At 32.6% G+C, this 12398-nt stretch overlaps 1 non-coding gene across 1 annotated transcript; it reads left to right on the top strand.

Moving 5' to 3' along the window:
• The first annotated feature begins 5605 nt into the window (after window positions 1-5605).
• Window positions 5606-5715, top strand: LOC131150052 (small nucleolar RNA snoR100). The gene has a single exon (XR_009135438.1). It is a non-coding gene; the product is annotated as a small nucleolar RNA snoR100 (small nucleolar RNA).
• The last annotated feature ends 6683 nt before the right edge of the window (window positions 5716-12398 follow it).

Here is a 12398-nt window from a genome sequence, read left to right as displayed (position 1 = left end):
ACAATTTTAGAGAGAGAAAGTGGTTTGCATGAAAATAATCTCACTGAAACCCGAATTGAGCTTATTTATAAAGTGCCGCCTCATCAACGAGCCACGTAACCTCGTCGATGAGTCTAAGAAGATGGTTCATTGACGATTACTTACCCCTCACCGATAAATTTTAGGCCCTAAAATCAGCCCTCTCGGTAATTTCTTGTTGACGAGACACGCGTCCACGTTGACGAGCCCAAGAAGCCCGTTGGTCGACAAACGCTCCGCGCTCGTCGACGAGACCCTGCTGAATACTCTTTTTGAAATTCCCTTTTTCTACTTCCTTTTATTATTTAATTACTATAATTCTTCAGGTCTTTATAGATGTGGTATACAGATATGCGAAATGAGATATACAAGTATGAGATGCGAATTGTGTAGAAATGATGAAAATTATACAAGAATGATAGAATGATACAAAAATGACGTGAACTATGCTGACATGTTGAGATATATTGATATAAAGGATTGTGTATACTGAAATGTGGAAATGAGAACCCTTATGGACCAGAGTAATTTTGAGAGCACGGTACCGTTGCTAGCATTGTGTTAGTGCAACCACACATCGATTGGGCCAATGTGAAGGGTTGTGTTGTCCCTTGGAGTTCGGACCAAGTGTGAGCAGGCCAATCGTACTACAAACATGTTCACTGTTTTAATCTAACCGGGTAGGCCAATCGCGGTTAGATCCAGCTTTCGGGCCGCACAACTCGGTTATGTGGGGTGAATACATGATGATGTGAATATCTTCAGGGTAGCCATGAATTACAGAAATGACGTGTAATATAGATTGGTAGATGATCATGAGCTAGGGAATGTTGTGAAAGTGAACAGTGGAATGAACAACCATGGGTTACAGACATGACGTGCTATATGCTGGTGGACACCCATGGGTTGGTAAATGTGAATATGAATATGAGAAATGAAAGAATGTGAATTGATTTGAGAAATGTACAACTGTAGGTTACGGACATGACATGCTATATGCTGGTGGACACCCGCAGGCTAGGAAATGTGAAAATGAATATGGGAAATGAAAGAATATAAATATGAATATGTTTACGAGGAATGAGAAAGTACGTAAATAGTATGAGAAAGAATAAGTATGTATATGATATGAGAAAGAAAGAGTATGTATATGATATGAGATGTGAAAGTATACGAATAAGAAATGAGAAATGAAAGTATATGTATATGATTATGAGTATATATCTGTATATATTTTCCCAGCTAGTATATTTAATAAAATGGAATGTAATATGATGTGGTTGAACTCATGTGCCACACACTGCAAATAATTTATTCCGACTTACTAAGAGGTGCCTCTAAACTTTTCAGATAATCGTGACAGACCAGTAGATAGAGCTCCGAGATAAAAGGGGAGCTAGTACCCTGATAGATAGGGTAAGTGTTTGAGTTGGGAAATGAGTTTTGTGAAATCTAATGGAATATTTTGTGGAGTTGTAGATGTAACGACCTGAAGAATAATGGTATTAGAAACAGTAACAAAAGGAGGCAGTCGACTTCGTCGATGAACGCAAACATTGTACTTTGGAATGTAGTGACCTAAGAAAATTTATCAGGTCCTTGTCAACGAACACAGTGGATTCGTCGACGAGGGTACAAGAGGGCCTTGTCAATGAAGACAAGTTTCGTCGACAAGAAGATACCGAGAGGCTATCTTAAGTTCTGAATTTCATCGACGAGGAGATGGTGTTCATCGACAAACCTTCTTCGTGACCTCATCGACGAGATGATGTGGCTCGTCAACGAAGCTCACAGTATAAATAGTGATAAACTTAGTTTTCTTGCGCAAAAAACTCACTGAAGCCCTCTCTTTTCTCTCTCTACGGTCTCTTCCTATTCTCTCTTCGATTTTGGTCCCGTCATTCGCCGGATCGAAAATCTGAGACCACCACGATGCTCCTGGGGAAGTTCTCTCCAAGTCTGCTGGAGCAGATCGTCGGTGGGACAAAGTTGGATTTCATCCCAAATTCAGGGTAAAACCTTTTTGATAAAATTTGACTTTCTAGCAATTGTAGGAAATGCTATAGACGTAGAAATAGTAATATTTTGTTCTGGGATATATGGTTTTCAGGGTGTTGAGTGGAGAACCCAGCGGATGTAGGACTCGTCAAAGTAGGGGATTTTTAGCAGGAATCAGGTAAGAGAAATATGTTATGCTAGGCAGTTCTAGAATGATTTTCAGTATGAAATGTATATTTTTACCAAGTTATTATTCACACCCGAACTTTATACAGTTTATCAATTATGAATAATATGTTTTAAATTATTGTGTGACTTGATAATATAGATATAGTATAAAAACATGTTTTACAGTATTTTTCAGAGTTATGTTTTACAGAATATACAGACAGTGGATATATTTTTATAGCAATTATGGAATACCATGACATACAGATTTACAGTTAATTTTAGAAACACAGTTGTTATAGATACAGTTTACTACAACATCATGGTTAATACAGTTATTACAAAATCATGGTAAAACAAATAGTGGTATATAGAAATGTATTATATAGTATCAGTCCTTGATAGACCATTACAGATACAGTTTACAAAGTACGGTACCGTTGCTATATACAACATAGAGTGCAACCACCTATTTAGGTAATGCGTGGTAGGTAGGTCGATCGTGCCCACGTGTGGACAGGCTCCCCATTAGATATGGGTTGAGGAGGGCTTATCAGACTGACGGAGTATAGTGGTTTAACTTGATTGGCTAGCCAGGTTAGATCTCGCCTACAGGCCGCACAATCCTGTCATGAGGTGTTATATCATAACATACAGTTAACCATCCAGGGAAGTTTTCAGTTATTATGATGTATGTACAGTTTCACAGAAACAGGGAATGTACGTATATATATATATATATATATATATATATATATATATATATATATATTAAAAGTATTATGTATAGAAACCTAAAATACAGATATGTTAAGCAACATGGGAAAGGTGGTGGTTTATATTATTTGTACTATATTTACAGATTCAGTTATACATGATTATATAGAAACAAATCTTTATAGTATTGTAACTCATTTGCCACACACTAGTAATGATATATTTCGTCTTACTGAGGGTTGTCTTATAACATTAATTTAATATTTTTCAAGTGATCCAATTAGGCAAATAGATCAGGCTCGCAGATAGAGGAAGTTATTGTTCAGGCCTGTCAGTAGAGTGAGTATTTTATGAAGGTTACTCAGTTAAGGGTATTTTGGGAAACAGTCGTATATGTATATTTTGGGAACATTTTAGCACTCTGTTATTGTATATTTTTCTTGATTGTGTTTTATATGAGTTCCGCTTCTCGCTGCTTAGGTTGACGGTTTGGTTTAATCTAATAGGTATCAGAGCATTATAAATTTCATAGTATAAAAAAAATAAAAAATAAAACAGAACTGGAAAATAAATAGTAGGTTGTTACAATAGAGATGTATATGTGTATCATAGATATATAGTACTCAGGTACTTGTATTTAGAATGATATATTAATATTAACTTCCGCTCTTATGTATGGTTGTATGAAATAGAATGAATACCCGGTACCCCACTTCGGTTTGGGTTATGTTAATATGGTATCAGAGTTTGTGATGTGGCAGATGCTTGTTTATTGTGAAAAAAAAAATGGTATGAAAAAAAAAAATCAAGGCGTCACAAAAAAACTGTAGTCTTTAGTGTCAATATCAAAATCAAAAACTGAACCAAAATTTATTTGATTATCGTAATTCCAATCATATTGAATTGAATAAGTTTATAAACCAAACCATATAGGCTGAACCAATTCAATTAGTCAGTTTCCTTAGTTTATGTGAATGGTGCATAACCTTAAATTAGTGAAAGGGAAATATAGTTGTCTTAGTTTTTCAAACATACATAAAAATATTTATATGTGATATTTGATTTGTGAAACAAAATAAGATCAGAATGAAATAAATGAATTTTTAAATGCGAAGTATGATGAAATCAAATGATAAATTTAATTAGACTGTATTTTATTTCATTCCATTACTAAAAACCAAAAGTGTAGATAATAAATTCTTATGTTGTAATTCCTTGACTGGTAGATGTAGATCCCTTTTGTATATATAGTTTTTATCTTGAACACTTTAATTTAAAGACTTTTTAGAATCACTTTAATTTATTTTTATTTTTATTTTGAAAATTCTTATTGTTGTACTGTGAAAAAAAAAAATGATGAGAGTGTTTTTCAATATCATTACTTTTTATTTTTCCTTCATATATTGTAATAGAAGATGAAGGACTAGATTTTTTAGTATCTACCCACACAATACTTTTATGCCATGTTGATATGTGATAAATAACTTTATGTTCTATTTAAAATTTTAAAATAATTATAAAAATGTCACATTGATTTATGATTATGGTTTGATACAATTATTGTTCAAAAATAATATCAAATTTCATTTTAATTTTTCAAAATTATCTAAATAAACTATACAATAAAAATGTAATATTTCTATTTTTGTTTTAATTTGTGTAAACCTCAAAATAAAACAACTTTAATATTTTTAAAAAAATACCCAAAACAATTCAAACTTCCTTGGTAAATGCACATGCACAAATATACGATGAAAACTAGAAGTAGAGAAAATTTGATATAGACCTTTATTACAAAAAAACTTAAAATTAATTTACCACATCTTAAAAATTAATTTATTGCATCTAAATATTGACACAAATTTTCAAATCTCTAGCGAGTCCCCTATTAAATGACCAAATTTATTTTTAAAAAATAAAATATATCTTAAAAATCAGTTCAAATTAGCTGGTTAATCAACTTGTGACTTACTTTATACATCTGATTATATATCAAATTAATAACATAGCAACTTAAATAAAATTAAGAAAAATTGGTGAATTTCCTCGAAAACTATTTAATGTAAATTTGAATTTTTTTTATCTATTTAACATTTATATTTATACACAAAAGACCTAACATTCAACTTTATAGTTTTGATTATAAAATATGTATTTTAAAATTTTAATTTACATTTTTTTAAAGATAGGTTTGATAGGTCACTTGAATTTAAAAATATCAAATTATGTTTTATTTATTTTATAATGTGTTTAGCCATTAAATTTTTATGAAAATTACACTAACAAACATTATACTTGCTACGGATTTTTATGATTTATTAGTTATGATCTAAAGAAATTAAAAGAAAATACCGTGGCCAATACTTTGGAAAAGTAAAAGAAAAGAAAAGAAAAGAAAAAAAACAATTTAGAGCAAAAATGGTCATTTGAAAAAGTAGGAGAGGCGTTTTGGTAATTTTAGTCTCCGGGGAGAGGAGGAAACCCTAAACATAGGGTGAAAAGGGGCTCGCTGTGTATAAATACTGGTTTTAGGGGGCCAGGGTTATCGGTGGGACGCGAGTCTGCGAAGGTATGCTATGCTGACTTCTCCCCTCTTGGTCGTCGGAGTTTGATCTATGTTTGTTTGTAATATTGTTGCAATTAGGGTTTTAATCTGTGGTTGCGGTGAATCTGTGTACAATAAGCCGATGCTCTGGAAAATTAGGAATGAAGGAAGCATGGTAATGTGCACAGAGATTGAATATTAGGTCATCATGTCTGCCCCCACTGATGCCTTTCGGCTTTGATTTGGGGGCCTGGATCCGACCTACATTCTTTATTTCCCCCTCTTTCCTCTCTGGTTTGAGTTCTTTTTGTTTTTGTTGTTCATAGTTTTGGTTTTTATTTCTCTTGAGTTCATGAGAAATCTTTGTTTGAAAAAATTCCGAGTATGTTTCTTTAAAAAAAAAAAATTTATCCTAAAACATCCAAGTTTTAAGAAAGTGCAGTGTTGGGAGTTCGCGATTCAGGCTTTATTTGAAATTTAGCCATTTTCATAGAATTACTTTTTAATTTATTTGAGTTGATCTTTATTCTTAGATTGTAGAAGGGGTTTTCTGGAGAGCATAGAAAAAAAAAAGAAAATATAAATTATTTCAATTTATTTTATATTCTTTAATAATTAAACATAAAGAGATCATTTCCTTAAGTTGCAGTGGGCCTTGAACTTCGTTCAAATAATTTGGGTAGATTTTTTTTTGGACAATTGAAGAGAACAAGATTTTTAGTATTAATACTGATTCGTTTTCATTTTGTCTCAGTCTTAACTATTAAACAAATCCTTAGAAGAGACTTAGGATTTTTTTCCAATTATAATTTTATTTTTCAATAAAATATCAAGTAATAGTTTGGTTGGGAAAATATTTTTCATTTTCATTATGATGCTTACATAATCTCCCAGTGATATTTAAAGGGATAGGACAAATCAGGTGTTGATATGCGTGTCAGGCAAATCTATTTGATGGTCATGTGAGATATGTGAGATTTGCATGAGCTTTCTTAAGCCATCCACCTCCTCACTTGCGCATGCAATCCTGCTTGCTCATCCTTTGCCTTCTTCAGTCTTTCATTTTGCATCCTCAGAAGCAAGATCAAAACACCTGAGCAATTTCTTCGCGATTCCCCTTCCAAGATCATCTTTAAATGAAATAATAATTTAAATTTTTTTTTAATTATTATTATTTCAAAACTTATTGGAGTGGCTTCCTAATCCTACCTAACCATTATTTAATATTTTTATATATTTTTAAAAAATGTTTTAGAATTTTTCTTTGCATTCTGAAAATAGTTTTTTGGTTCATCTTGAATTAAATCATTTGGAGAAATTGACATTATATTGGTCGAGATAACATGAAGTGATTTAATACTTTTTGAAATAAATGACGAATTCATATATTTGGGAAATATTCGCAGAGGCATCTGGGAGTTGTCCTGTGCGCAAGATGAAAACGTTGAAGCTCCCATGGCTACAATTTTTAAGCCTATGAAAATATTTTCTTTATTGTTTCAATTTGCCTTTGGACTTGTATGCTTCCCTCTTTTTCAAACTCAATTTGCCTCGGTGCTCAGAGCTGACGAACAATAGCTGTGAGCTCATTCATCCTTGGAAGTTATTGTTGCCCTTTGAACAGAAGGACAATGTAGCAGCATCATCACTTCATTGTGTGTATGTTTATATATGTTTGCTCATTGAATTTTTGATCCTAAAAAAAAAATTAGTTAAAGTTTGATAGGGGTGCATGAGCCAAGTCTCTTGTGATCTATTCAATACTTGACTTGATAATGACTCTTCAAGCGTGTTTGGTAATACAAACGTGTCAAACTTGAGCTTTGATTTAAAGTTTAAAAATTAAACAAACAGAGCTTGAGCTAGATGATCTCAATTACTTAACTTGTAAACTAGTTTATTTAATTAGCTGGCAAGTTGGTTTGCTTATGAACTTAACCACCTAATTTCCCTCTCAAAGTGTAGATTCCATCATTGGTAAAAATACAAGCATTGTTATGCTATTTCATATTTACCAAGGGGAAAAACTTAACTACCTAATTTTTGGAGCTTGCAGTTGTGTGACATTCCCTTGCATATCAAACTGATATTGCTGAATTGGTCCTCTCTTTTTTGTTTAAATACTGCATGGGGACGATGATGTGTACGGCGGGGATCAACTTGTGACACGATGAACTGGGTGTTCATGGATTGGCAGGAGAGTTTTTTCCCATTTTATTTAATAAAAAAATATATATATATAAAATAATATTTTTTTTGGGAACATAATTTTCGGAATGACTCTGATGTCACGTGTCACTTCAAAAAAAATTATTTAATATATATTTAAAAAAAATGGTAAATCGGAAAATAAATTTTTTTGCGTAATAAATTTTTCTATGTTATAAATTGGGAAATAAATTTTTTAATATATATTTTTAAAAAATGATAAATTGGGAAATAAATTATTCTGCTTAATAAATTCTTCTGCGTAATAAATTAGAAAATAAATTTTTTTAATATATTTTATTAAAAAATGATAAATCAGGAATTATTTTTTTAAAAATATATTAATAGTCGTAGAATCCTACAACCTTAGCTTAAAAGGTAACATTTGCTTTAGTGAAGGGGCCAGAGCAAACTCAAATTCCTTATGATGATTTTCTTTTAATCGTCTAAAGTTTGAATTTAGTCTCAGTCAACTGGCAATGCTAAATTGGTATCTTACTTGGTGACCTTTCCACTTAGTTGCTAGAATAATTAGGAAATTTCTTCAGGTGATCTTTGTTATCCAATAGCTTACACAGTTTGGACTATGTTCCTTCCCTTTCATTGTCTGCTGCTATCTAGTCTAATTGCATGATAAATTTAGAATTTCCTAGAGTTTTTGTGTTTTATTGTGCTCTATTTAAATGTTCCTCTTCTTATATCTTTTATAGTCATAGTTTTACTTTTGCTTTTGTTCTTGAGCTATCTTATGCTTTCCCCCTGGAAAGGGGGGGGGGGGGGGTAACGATTTTCCTTTCTTTCTAGTTTCTTTTGTGGATTCATTCACAATTGTTAGCATGTAGGCTAGGGAGTATGTGGAAGCATTTTTGATTCCCTCCCCCAAGGAGAAGAGGTTGCTCCTTTGCATTAGCTACTTTTTCAAAGGCGACGCTAGTGCTGGTGATTTGGTGATTTTCTTGTTGCTCTCTGATGAGATTTTGGTTTTGTCTAATAAGTGAGAATAGGATCCCTCCTCATCAAGAAATTTGGAATTGAAATGTTGTCGATTAGCAAATGGATTGCTAAACTCATAGAGTTCCTTTGTGAGGTTCTTAAGAAGCATAATGTATGTCGTCGGATCTAGCCAGGAAAGAGAGATATCTTATTGAAAATGTAACGCCCCGACCCTCTAAGTGGGCCCGGAGTGCTACTAATTCATTCATTTACTTGCTAATTCACGTTCTAATATCATTTATGCAATGGAAAACATAACTATAATCTTTCAACAAATATAATACCAGAGTTTTCTAAATCTATCTACACACCATAATAAACCATGCTTGCACCTGTATTCAATATATATACATATCCCCAAAAACATCCAATATGCACAACCGTTACTTTTTTATCAATCATAAAACATAAGACATAAAACATAAAATATTTACATTCCCAAAAACATCATTAAAATATTTATACCTTTTTTCTTACATCTCTAAAAAAATGTTATAAAACCTCGAGCTCTCTAAGTTCGATCACGAGGAGGTCCTAAAAAAGATACATTTATATTCGGGTGAGATATATCTCAGTAAGGGAAGAAACAATATATTAAAATAGTATGTGACCGACATGAGTTTATATAACAACATAATATTTAACATTTAAAAATCGTTAACATGATTTATGAAATCATTTTCTAATCCTATTCAAACACATGTAAGGTATTTTACTCACGGGATTACCCAAGGATAGAGGTGATAACCCGCCTATACAAGTAGCAACCCTCTGCTCTGATACATTAGGCAATCCAAAAGTCACAATTAAAACATACCAGAACACTCACTTTACTCAATAAGCCCTTAAATGATAAATTAATCTCGTACTCACATAGTTCATACAAAAGTTTACCGGCGAAGGCTCCTAAAAATAAGGAAATTTATCTATCCATACAAGTAGTTTTCCTCTGCCCTAGCACGTTATGCAGCCTATTGCTACACCTGATATAACCAGGACACTCGCCTTTCTCAGTAAGCCTTCGGGCGAGGAGTTTGCCTCGTCCAAACGTAACATGTTCTACTAGCATAAATACTGATAATACCATAATGCATTATTTTGTTTGTCATTATTCTGCATTTCTCATTTCACTTTACGTGATTCTTTCCAATTTTACATTGTTCACATTTCATATTTCATTTCTGTTTCACTCATTCCCATTTTCATTTCATTTCATTTCATACCCAGTATCTTTCAACTGTTTTACCCAACATCTTTCAGCTGTTTTATATGGTTGAATTAACACTCACATGCAGCATATTTAATTTAATATTTTCATACTTAGTTCATTTCCTGTATATCCTGTATCTCATACATATAACATATTTCCACATAACATTTCTATTTACTCATGGCACACTATTTAGCAGTAAAATTCATATATATATTTCCTAAATAATAAGCTAACCCACATTTAACATTCACATACTAGAAAAATATTTTTAATTTCTTACATAATTATTATGAAAAATATTTTACTTTCATCAGTTCAATTTCACATATAAATATCTAATAAAACAATATTAGGCTCAGAAAACATAATTTAAAGGGTTGATATTTTAAACTCAAATCGAAACATATACACGTATATATAATACAATTCATTTTTCATTAAATTCATAAAAATTCTGGTTTAATATATATTTTTTTCCTTACCTGGTTTCTTGAACTATATTAACAGGGGCCCCGAAAAGATGTCTGCGGTGCTCACTTGGACCTTGAAATTAAAAATTCTAGTTTTATTAAATTAACTATAAATAAAACATTATTTTAATATTTCCTAGGCCTATGAATTTCAAATCAATAATTATACCCTCAGATATAATCAATTTACTTTTTTTTTTTTAAATCTTACTCTCGCTTTGGAGTAAGACCTAGAAAACCCCAATTGAAAATTTACCTAGGCCAAAATGACGATAATCGCGACTAGGACCACGTGGTGGTGTCCATTCGTTGATTTAGCGACAGATTCAAAGAAAAATTGAGAAATTAGGAAAAAGTTGCCTTACCCCACAAATGATGCCTACGCCTCCCACCGGGTCAACAAGTTGACCTCTTGGTCAATTGACATCAGATTTTTTTGGTGTCCTCAGAAAGACCTAGATTGACTTTAAGTCCCCCATGCAATGCATAAAAGAGTGCCCTATTAAAATTAAGTTGATCATCATATGAATAGGGAAAACGTTTTAAAAGGAATAGGATTGAAAATGCCGAAATTAGCATGTTCGGTCGATCAAACTAAGTTACACCGAGATCCTCCCACGACAAATTCGCTCCCGTAGAAATGTCAGTGGCGGAATTAGGAATCTAATTGCATCTTTTGTTTCCCGATCCGCCACAAATTCGTCGAGAAATTGAGAGAGAGAGAGATGGAGAAGAAGACGAAGTTGGGCACAGGAAACTTTTCAAAGAAGGGGGGGTGGCGGCCTTCTTTGGTCTGCTTAAAATCTAATTGATCCTTTTAGCTTCAGGATCCTTTACTTAATTATATATTATAATAATATATTATATTATATTAATATGTTATATTATATAATTTAATTAATGATTATTATTATTTAATTTAGTTAATTATTTAATTTAATTTTAAATTTAAATTTTATTTATTATTATTATTATTTTTTAATTTTTTTTGGATCACTATATTCTCCTCTCCTTAAGAAATTTCATCCTCAAAATTTTACTAACTAATCATCTTTTCACATTATTAAAATTTATCAACTCATGCAGTTTAGTATATATCACCAAATAAACTTCTGTATCATTTAAAATTAAATACGATCATCATTATCTTAAACATAAATTCATACCTGCCCCCTGGCATTCTTTGGCTTAGGTTGGATCAACGAGTAAACTTGTGCTAGACCATCTCTGCTAGTGGTATTGGCTGTTTCTCTCGATTCTGATTCTGTGCAGGTACAACAGGTAACGGTTCTTGACAATTTTTCTTGACATGCCCCAGTTTACCACACCTAAAACAGGTAGGAGTCTTAAATCAGCATTCACCCTTATGCCTCTTATTACATGTCTGTCATATTGGGTATAACTGATTACCTTGATAACCGGGACCCACTGCATCTTTTCCTTTCTTCCATGACCTTTGTTTAACCTCAGCCTGAAAACTAGGTGGTGCAGGCCTCTTCTTTTGGTTTGTAGGCTCTGTACTGCCTTGGATGCTCTTTTCCACTACCGAAGCCTTATTAACTAAATTTAAAAAATTATGAACCTGAAACCCCACCACTAGCTCATAAATTCAGTGCCTTAGGCCTTTTTCAAATTTCCTGACATTCCTTACTTTATTTAGGATTAGAAACGGAGCAAAACGCGACAATTCAAAAAACTTGGCCGCATATTCACCTACCGTCATATTCCCCCGTGTCAGATTAGTAAATTTTTCAATCTTTTTCCTCTCTAACAGATGAAGGAAAATACCTATAAAAAAATAGCTCTTTGAATTTCTCCCACGTCAGAGCTATCTTTATCAATCTCTGTTCCTCTAGTAGCTTCACCAAAAGCCACCAGCGTTTTGCATCTCCGATCATCTTAAAGGCAACAAAACGGACCTTGTGCTCGTTCGTGCAGTCGAGTACCTCTAGTATCTCTTCTATCTGCTGAACCCAGTTATCTACAATCACCGGATCAGGTACCCCCTCAAAAGTAGGAGGATTCAACCTCATATATTCCTTAATGCTACTGCCCTTATCTGCAGTTG

Source organism: Malania oleifera, chromosome 2 (genome assembly GCF_029873635.1).
Source record: "Malania oleifera isolate guangnan ecotype guangnan chromosome 2, ASM2987363v1, whole genome shotgun sequence".
NCBI classification, from domain to species: Eukaryota; Viridiplantae; Streptophyta; class Magnoliopsida; order Santalales; family Ximeniaceae; genus Malania; species Malania oleifera.
This window is presented reverse-complemented; position numbering and strand designations above follow the sequence as displayed.